This window comes from Centruroides sculpturatus, unplaced genomic scaffold (assembly GCF_000671375.1).
Source record: "Centruroides sculpturatus isolate CEXI.00-Female unplaced genomic scaffold, Cexi_2.0 scaffold522, whole genome shotgun sequence".
NCBI classification, from domain to species: Eukaryota; Metazoa; Arthropoda; class Arachnida; order Scorpiones; family Buthidae; genus Centruroides; species Centruroides sculpturatus.
Window position 1 is genome coordinate 95,707 of NW_019384746.1, and position 7,642 is coordinate 103,348.

At 30.1% G+C, this 7,642-nt stretch overlaps 1 pseudogene; it reads right to left on the reverse strand.

Moving 5' to 3' along the window:
- Positions 1 to 5,251: 5,251 nt before the first annotated feature.
- LOC111628451 lies at positions 5,252 to 6,117 on the reverse strand (annotated as a pseudogene).
- Positions 6,118 to 7,642: the final 1,525 nt, after the last annotated feature.

A 7,642-nucleotide genomic window follows, 5' to 3' on the forward strand; every position in this document is an offset into this window, starting at 1 on the left:
GATGAGAAAACAGAGTTTAGAACAACAATTGTCAATATCATTTTAAACACAAAAGCAACAGCGTGACTGATTACCCCGCCGGCTATTTACTGGCCCAACCTTGTATTGTTTTACTTAATAAATAAATTAAATTTCATTATAAAATAGCCCGATAGAATCGAAATACAGTATCGCTTCCTTAACGTGGTTTTACTTAATACAAGATTTGATTAGCGCTCAAAATTAATTGCGGGAATCCCTTTATACGCGCGGCAGAAGTTTTAATTAACGCGGCTTTATCACCTGTCTCTGCTTAACATAGATACCGTATTCGATTAACGCGATATACACGGTAGTATTAGGAGTTAATTAACCGCGTTAATTAAAGGATATGTGTAAAGTACATTCAATTAGAAAACATAAGTACCCATTCTCTTTGTATTAAAAGAATACCAACTGAGATAAGGTATAGGCCTATCAGAAAATTGACGAATGGTAAAAGGTCTGTGATGTATTAAGCCTTATCATACATGCAAACAAAAACTCTTAAATCTGTCTAACTAATTATCTTTCCTCCCCGAGGGACCAATTGTCCCGTAATCTCAAAACACTTAAGTGGCACTCCGCTATTAAATAGAAAATACTATTTTTGTTACATTTGTGATTATTTGTTTTATGTTTTTAATTTGTAATACCTGTTTATAATTATATTTTTACATTTCTATATACACCCAATTCTGATTTTTATACAGTAAATACGTTCCCGAAAAATCCTTGTAATTAAAATATGTTTAAACAAAAAATTTCCATTTTAGTTAACAGAGATTGTAACTTACTTATTGGTACGGTAAAATAATAAAATAATTTTGTTACACATAAAAAAAACTAAAATAGCGAATGACCAAATCTATATCTTGTAGCTCCAGTACCTAGTGTCTTATCCATCCAGCTAATTCCATTATAAAGAGAAAACAACCTTCCATATACATAAGCTAAACACTCAATTTTCAGAGGCTCGTTTTGGAGTAGCGCTTGAGGAGTGGGTCCTATTATTTTGGACAAGGAGTTGTTTGTGTTTAGTGCTACGTGTTAACCAAGTTTCGTTTGAATCAGAGACACGCGGTCTAATTCTCTCCATGTTAGTTGAAGCGTACTTTTGCGGGGGGTGAACATTCCTGTTGCAATTTTTCTTGTTTAATTTTGTGATCCGTCCAGTTAAAAACAGTTGTTTGTAAGAAATATAGTATAAGTAAATATGTAATGTTGTGTTAAGTATACAGTTTATGATAAATATGAATTGTATATATTTATACTATAATTGCTTGTAATAAATTGAGCTCAATAATAAAAATTTTTATCCTCTGTTTATATTATCGGCCGGTTATTGTTATCTGAAGTTGCATGTCCCAAAGTAATTACAATAAGCGGATTCCACTGTATTAACATTATTCACGATCGTTTTTCGTCACGTCTTCCGACATACGTATTGAAAGATATAAATAACGAAATTTTGTACCGAAGAATTACAAAAGGCAACAAAACGATGCAGTCAGACATTTTTGTAACTGTAATAAGTAATGCGAGCATGGATTTATTTCCTGAGACTACCCAGTCTCGTTTCATAGTATAAATGGTTAAATTCCAGATACGTATACCGTCATGGCGGCTCATCTCTGATTCCAGCAAACAAAAGAAAGGAAACAGTGGGGACGCACGTTCTAACCTAACCTAACCTATTCTAATAAATTACCATAATTACTACCAACCAAATTATTAGAATAGGTTAGGTTAGAACGTGAGTCCCCACTGTTTCCTTTTGTTTACTGGAATCAGAGATGAGCCACCATGACGGTATACGTATCTGGAATTTGACCTAAAAATGAATCCATCTATTGATATACAAGAAAAATGGACAGTTATTATTCCTAAAAATTAGTTTAACATATCATAATAATAATTACGTTATTACTATCGAAGAAATTATAGAAGAACCATCAGGAGATAAGATGCATATGGTTCCAATTATTAAGATGACAAATGTGTGCGATAAAAATACCTCGTGTTGTTTCTGCAAGTGTTGCAGAAACAACATGTGGTATTTTGTTTGCATATAGTATAGTCTGTGGTACGTTGATAATTCACGAATGCATTTAACAGTCCCGCAAATTTCTCATCAAGGTCTTTACCTATCGAGCAATCAACAATTATTTTAGAATGTAATTACAAGGTACTTCCGAACTAACTACTGATAAATCTTTTAATTAAATACAATAATCGTCCAATACTTCTAATGTGTTTGATCTATAAAAGATGCGTGTATATTTATGAAACTATTGTGCGAAATAAGATCAAAATACAGTAAACCGGTTAATTCGAAAATTTAAAAAAATGTCACTCTAACATTTACTTTACTAATTTTAAATCTTGTGAGTACACACACACACACACAAAATGTATGTGGGAATTAATGTTATTATCAAAGAAGATATAAATATAAATTACTGGTTTGATATTTTTGTCCAATCAAACGACCTCTTTTTTCATTTAAGTCGACTTATATATTTATATAGAAAATATATTGGCTTTGTATATATTCCATTCGCGTTAGACAGGTAAGAATTATACCTTATTTATATTATTCAATGTTTAAATTATGTGTATAACGATTTTTAATATTTCTAATTTTAATTAAAATTAAGAATAAATAAATATAAAATTTACTTTCTATAATTTTTTTTAACTTTTTACGAAGGTGTTCAACTTTATCTGGTAATTCTGATATAAAACATTAGTTACAAATTTCCTGTAGACAAAGTTTAGTATATTCCCTCAATATCAATTTTCCTTTTCGTAAAGGAAATTATTTTTTAAGTTGTTTATAAATAAAATTATTTATCTTAAAATAGAATCTATTCAACAAATATATAAATAATTTGATACTTTATTCAATATAAATGAAAATTTTTAAGTTAAACACGTGTTACGTTTTTCTTTTTAATAATGTAAATAAAATTATTCGAATAATTCAGAGAATTTTATTAATTAAACAAATAATATATATATATATATCTTTTAATTCTATATATTTTGTAAAAGAATTTGTTAAGACTATAACTATACAGATATAATTTATTAACGATGTATATCGGTGGCATCCACAGAGGAGGAGGGCAAACAGAACACGCCCTCGTCCAGCGAAGAGCACCTAAAACACAAAAGTTGCACGAAAATTAAATGATTAGTACACAGTAACGCATTACATTAAGTACACTCACGTGCTTTTCTTGTTTTTGTCCTCCAAATCAGGTACATAAACTGTATTAAAAATTTATATTTTCCTTTCCCGAATTCGACAAAAAACAAACCTGTTAACTTCATTAGCCGGTTACTTTCGTCTCTAGTTAATTTTTTTCTTATCTACGTGATATAAATTTAAAACAGTCGAGTATCTCAATTAAAATATGATAATTTTTCTCTCTATTTATTTATATATCAAGTGTACAAAATAAATACTTTGCATTTGTAGGATAAGCGTAAATTTTTTTTATATGAAAGTATACTTTGCTATCGTAATATTGTTGTTTAGAATACGTTATCAAATATTAAAAAAAATTACGTATAAAATTGATTATCTTTTCTAGATAATTTCTAGAACTTCTAGTTTTTATCAATTCGTTTTATTTACAGTATTTTCTATAATAAACATACGTATAAAAATGGAATTATTAAATATAAAATACGACCGGATCCAGCAAACAACTTTTCCGGAAATTTTTTCTCGGGTCCTTTGCGAATCTGACCGAATCCACGACGGGCGCGGAAAATGCCCTTTTAATGTCCGCAGGGCGGACAGCCAGCAATTTTCTAGTACAGTAGAAGTTTGCTTCAATGTCACATTCCGACACGTTCTATAGAAGGTGACTTTGCTCATACGAAATTATACATTTGTAAGATTAGAAAAGTAAATAAAATATGATTCGGTAAATTTACCCGTGTTCGTTTTATGACGTGGGAAGTAAAATAAATAAATAAATCGATCTTACAATCGAAAATATTCACATAATTTTTCTAAGCTACCCAAAAGTGTTCTAGAAAACGTAGAAAAATTAATATAGACGACTATTCATTTAGTCCAATAAAACAACTTTTTAAAAATTTTTCGCCCTTTTCTCTAAGAGGGCCTTTTTAAAAATCATACACATTATGGATTCGGACAGGCCCACAGTAAAATAATTACCCTACTTAAAATATCACTTCCTGCTAATGATTCCTTCCAATACATGTTGGAAGTTGTCAAATCAGACTAAACCACTTATCAATCAGTTGTAGGAAGAGTGCTTTATTAATTGTAAATAGTTCATCGTTTATTGTAACCCTAGGGCATTAGGCTATAATAAACTTTTAATTAAGCAGCGAGAATTAAGTTAAAAAAAATGCGTAAGTGCGTATAACAGAATTCATGTTTTAAGTCTTCGAGTAACGACATCATTATAACCAATTATTTTAATAGCAATTTATAAAAACGTCATTAATGTAATTGATGCCCTCCGGTTATGATCTGATTAAGGAAAAAGTAGTACAAAATGGAATGTCTCCATACACATGAATTATATTTTTTTATTGTCAAATGTCACAGAATATTTAAAGTGATAAGTAACACCAATTAAAACCTTTAAATTTAAAAGCGTAACCTATAACACTGATTAATTTTTAATTATACAATTCGTATATAGGGGAGGAGTGGGAGAAATGGGACACTTTTGGAAAAAGTATGTCAAAAACATAAGCAAAGAAAAAACTCTTGAATCTTTCTTTTTTCTTGTTAGTTTGAACCATCTGTATCTTCTGAAAAGTAATGGAAGTTTCAATGCTAACATTTGTTAGAAAAATTATTCTGTGACAAGTGTCCCACTCCTCCCTTTTATTAGGGAGTACAAACAGTAAATGGGAGAATGGGACAGTTCATAAAAGAATAACGAATTCACATAAAATTTGTATTAAAATACTTATTTAGCAAGTATAAATAGTTATTACTGATGTTGTGTCTGTACAACGTTAGTTTTTCTGAGATAGTCATATTATCAGCACAAGATTTTGCTTTAAATTATCTTATAGTATTTTACAACAGTATTTTCTTGAAATGCTTGATTTGAGGTATTAAATTAAAAGAAAATTTTACTACATGATTATAAATAAACAATTTATTCAGACTACTGTGAATCAATATTTAATTGATAGCATAAGATAATGAACCAACAATCACTGCAAATATCTATTGGACATTGTATGCAGATAAATTAATATATTTTTCATAAATAGATCTCAGTTTGTCCAAGAAGTCATCAATATTCTTTTTATTGAAGCTAGTAATTCTTCCTAAGCTAGTGGCTTCTGGTGGCAATGAAAGCTGTGAATGACGTCACATAAACTCCTTGAACCAGTCATATTCTGCAAGTTTTATTGAGATTCCATGCACTGGGATGTTTTATTCAAGGCAGCGGTAAACTCATATATCAAATTTCTTATCTGCACTGTTGTCAGGCCATAGTGCATTTTACTTGCAGTAAGCAAGTAATTTCTTAACTTTTCTTCTTCCTCCACAGAGAAAACCATTCCACAAATGAGGCTAGACTAGAAAACCATAGACTCCTTGTCTGAAATGCTATTAAATTTTTTTGCATGTTTTGCTAGTGCTGATTTTGGTAAATTCATGGCTTTTGCAACTTTCCTTATACTTTTTCCCTCCTCACACACCATGTTCAATGCTTGAAGAATCATACTGTTGGCTGGTGTTGATCTTGTTGGATCTTTCTTCTTCCATTTGTGTGGCATTTTTCCTGAAAATAAAAACAAACACTATAAAATTTAACACCACACCAGGAAAATTATTATTAGGGAGGAATGGGACAGTATCCCACTCTTCACTATTATGCAGTGTCCCAGTCCTCCCTACTGAGAGGTTTTGTATTATACTTGCTATAACTAGACATATGGTGGAAATAGCAAGAAAGCAAAATTGTACTATTAAAATATTGCTTTCAATTCTTGTATTAAGCATTAAAAGTTATCTTAAACATAAAATTTTAGATTACATCAGATATTGGTATTAATAATATTTACCTGGAGCATTATAATGTAATTTTCTCTTCTAAAGCCTCTTCTGTTGAAACAATTCATCAACTATTTTATAAGAAAATACAAGTGCTATCACTCTCACTTGGGGACAAATAAAGAATTACAATAAATAAATAGATCAGAAAATTCAAGTGTCCCATTCTGCCCAGTGACCCATTTCTCCCTTGTCTTCCCAATATATTATACAGTGTATTAATTTATGACTAAACTTCACTCGTACCAACTGTAAAAATGGCTGTATGATAATATTTTTTTTACGGTAACTCGACATGTGGGCGATCTGCCGAGAGGGGATGCCTCCCGGGAGAACTTTCTATGGGAAACTGGCCCATATTTAGGTATTAAATTAAAAGATTTTTTTAATTATTCATTTTAACTGGTACGTTATACGAGTTATATTATTTACTATACTCCATTATTACGAATTATATTTGTAGACATGGGAATTTTTAAAGATTTTCCAAGCCACATTTTTCCAGTAAACGATGGTGCTTCGGCGGCGTTACTAATTTTAATAACATTTGCTGGAATTTTGATACTGTTATTAATGGCACTCTTCATAAGGTAAGTATCGAATTCTTAAATAATTTTAAATAAATTCGAGCATAAATTATTTTTAAAATATTCATTAGGTTTGCTCTTAAAATTAATTCGAACAAAGAAATTACAAGATTGCTTATCAGGCACGACGATTCTTATAATAAATTTCCATATTGGATCCAAATAGATAATCCATCATCGTATGAAGTGTGACGAAACATTCAAATACGTAAAAAGAAAGTTATTCTGTATATTTTAATGTGTAATTAAAAGTAAACAATTTTTAAATATATAATCGCCATAATTTCTTCATAGATTAGAATTCCCGTATTTATGGTTTGAAATACTGTATATCATTGTAATGTCTAAAAATATCCTAAAAGTTTGTTATTCAAAAGCAATACTGTATTAATATATTATTATAGGTATATTACAAGTAAAATTGAAATACAGTATGGTCGCGCTAATCCGAACTGAGCCCAGTTCGGATTAGCGCGGATACGATAGTAAATATATGATGCCTATGCTTTGAGGCCAGTTTATTACTGTTGTAAGATACTTAACAATAATTCTAACCTCTATTAGCTGCTATTAGCTGAGTCAACAATGCTCACAACACGTGACTTAACGCTTACTTTACAAGTGAGCTGCAAGTGTACAGTTATCTTAAGAGAAACTCTTATAATCCGAACAGCTACTGTTCGGATTACAAGGGTTTGGATTAACGCGACCACACTGTATTGAAATATTTACGTTAGGATTCTCTTCTATTTTAATTCTTGACTACTTATCGATGTATTCTAAAATTACAGAAATTCAAGAAAATATTCCAGAAAAATATTTTATAAATGATTTTTTTAATGTTCATCTTCTCATTTGTTGTTTTAATTGAATTTATTCCAACATATTCTACAATCCTTTCTTAAAAATGGAAAATTTCGCATAAACCTAAACATCCTTAAATTACAATTACTTAAGGAATGATGCC